This window comes from Schistocerca cancellata, chromosome 7 (assembly GCF_023864275.1).
Source record: "Schistocerca cancellata isolate TAMUIC-IGC-003103 chromosome 7, iqSchCanc2.1, whole genome shotgun sequence".
NCBI classification, from domain to species: Eukaryota; Metazoa; Arthropoda; class Insecta; order Orthoptera; family Acrididae; genus Schistocerca; species Schistocerca cancellata.
The window spans coordinates 57,428,314-57,431,268 of NC_064632.1; the positions used below are offsets into that span (position 1 = coordinate 57,428,314).

The 2,955-nt window shown below is 42.1% G+C and overlaps 1 non-coding gene across 1 annotated transcript; it reads left to right on the forward strand.

Annotated features, from left to right (window-relative positions):
• Window positions 1–2,007: 2,007 nt before the first annotated feature.
• Window positions 2,008–2,080, forward strand: Trnaa-cgc (transfer RNA alanine (anticodon CGC)). The gene has a single exon. It is a non-coding gene; the product is annotated as a tRNA-Ala (tRNA).
• The last annotated feature ends 875 nt before the right edge of the window (window positions 2,081–2,955 follow it).

The window sequence follows — 2,955 nt, forward strand, 5'->3', positions numbered from 1 at the left end:
GAGCGATAACCTCAGCAGTTTGGTCCAATAAGACCTTACCACAAATTTAAAAATTTTTTATGGGCCACATTCCGAGCCGTCAAGGAATCATCTCTTTGGTAATGAATGGGAGTGTGGGGGGAAATAATAGCAGAAGAAGAGAAAGGATTGAGTACGGTAGTGAGATTCAAATGAATGTTGGTTGCAGTCGTTAATCGGAATTGCAGGGATTTGAGCAGCATATGTTACCGATGAGAGCTGTATCAAAGCAGACTTTGGACTGAAGACAACAACAACAGCATCGACCAAGCAGTCAGTCACTGCTTTATGGATTCTGTAACCTGTCAAGAGCTCAAAAACGGTGACCTCATACGAAAAATGTAAGTTAGCTGTAAGAAATACGGCGATTGTCAGTGGAAGGAACGAAGGAAAATTATGGTTAACGACGACGTCATAGTAGTCTGAGAACATGTTTGGGTTACGGAGGAATTGTAAAATATAAACTTTCACAGCCGAAAATGACCCATTTAATAAGGTGTTCTCGGCTATTATGGCGTGGTCGAATGGATTTCACCTTCTCCATCTGCGGAGGACGTTTTCAGGCGGGATCGTAGCTTCTCCGAATGTACAATTCACATCCTGTGTTGCTACTGACTGCTGCGAAATTCCGCTAACGCACGCTTCCACGCAGTGGCGTGACGTCACATATTTTGAATATGCGAGGGCAATTGGCCGTTGTCGATTGCCAGCATTCGCTGTTATTATCAAACCGTGGGGAAGACTAGTACACGTCTTCTTCAACGCTGGAATCCAGATGTTATTTAATTTCACGCCCTCCTCCTTCGTACTGAAATTCCTGGGGTCTTTTACGATCTCTATGGCCTCTCTGTGTAGTCTTTCATGTTATTCGATTTTGGCTGCAGTACTTGAGTCCTATCAAAATAAATATGATGTCCTCCTGGCTGTAATGCATGTTCCGTAGCAGCTGATCGGTCATTCTCACCTCTTCTGCAATTGCCCTCGCGCTCTTCTAGTCGTTTTTGACAATTCCTTTTGTAGTATCCAATTACACCTATCCACAACTACACGGAATCCTATAAATTCCTACATTTTACAGTGATTTTAGGTGATCTTGTGGGTTTTGTAGATTACCGTGATGTTTCGATCTTTCAAGATTTCTTTTCTACCGCGGTAAGTAATGTCATTAATGAAAGGCAGGAAATTTTCGATTTTATCGGCGCTTGAGAATCGCCATGATTTCTATGGGTTGGACTTAAGACTCTTTTCACCTCAAGAAACGAATAACCATTCTTGAGCAATGCATCGTGGGATGCAAGCAGCGTCAAACAGCTCTAGTTCGCAGAATTTCCTTGCTCTATCTTCCAACGTTTTTATAATGTCTCACTTTTGAGTTGTGGGCGGTGATTCGAATCCCAGTCTAGATAATGGTCTGTGTGGTTTTCGGTAAATCGTGTGGCTTTCTTGACAGTTAGCACATGAAGAAAAGGATGGGGACGGAACGTTCGGTTTTAAGGTAAAATCTTATTCGACCACCGTATATTTTGTTAATTAGGGAGGGATGTTGAAGGACATCAGCTGTGTCTTATGAAAGAAAACATCCTGGTGACTGTTACTAAAGGTGAATACCATAGACCTTATACTTTACGAAAAGTGATGAAGTTTTATTCATGTAGTGATCAAAGTACTAGTGCATACGGAAGCGATTGCCTTCTGCGACGTAGTTATCAATCCTCCGACTTAATTCGCTGTTAACTTTAATGTTGCTCATCAAATGTATGCTTCCTTAGTTTTCCTATGCACTGGAACTGTCTATTGGTCCATGTGTTATCACAACGCAGGAGGAAATTCGTTTCACTCTCCAAGAATACGTGGTAGAAATTTCATCCTATTAGTTAACAACGTCAGCTATCCGTTTTCTTAGATGTATCACATTAGCTGCAGATTATTTTGTAGTTCACATTGGAAACGTTCATACTGTAATAAATTTGCTTGTTAAACTTAGTACCGAGCGAGGTGGTGCAGTGGTTAGCACACTGGACTCGCATTCGGGAGGACGACGGTTCAATCCCGTCTCCGGCCATCCTGATTTAGGTTTTCCGTGATTTCCCTAAATCGCTTCAGGCAAATGCCGGGATGGTTCCTTTGAAAGGGCACGGCCGATTTCCTTCCGTATCCTTCCCTCACCCGAGCTTGCGCTCCGTCTCTAATGACCTCGTTGTCGACGGAACGTTAAACACTAATATCCTCCTCCTAAACTTAGTAAACGTGTAGTCTGTGAAGAAGGCTCGGTCTGCGTATGTTGATTCAAATTCAGCATGAGTACGCTGAGAGAAACAGTTACCGTACGTATTTTATTGCACCGCTCCAGTGTACTCGGGAGAATCACAACTGTTATTCCTTTCAAGCAGGTGCAATGTATCACATAAAGGTCTGAAAAATAGCCCACCTTCCTATACATCGTACTTTGTAGGAACGGAAACTGGTGCCTCTGGTGTCTCCCTCGGGACACATATGTGCTATGAACATCGCCACTACCCCATAGCGTTAGAGATATAGCCACGTCAAAGAAAGTTATATTAATCAGCAAGTGTACCTCATAACTCTTGCTTATTTCTCATAGAAACAGCGGAGCTAGACCAGCTTAAATTTACAACACTAATTAAAAAAGACAGAGAAATAGTAATGCTTACGAATCTGCTACTCTTTGAGGAACAAAACAAATGCAAATAATCAAAGAGGAAACTTTCAAGCCACTATCGTTACAAATCTGTTCGTATTTTGTGTAGGACGGACTAATATTTGAGAAGGAAAACTAAAAGGAGAAGAGCACACATTGTAGACGGGAAACGACTAATGCTCTCTCATTGCCTGTCATCCGTACAGCGGCATAAAGCTATTCAGTGAGCTGAAAGGTACACAAATTATTCGCAAGTTTGTTTACATCTCTTGATAACG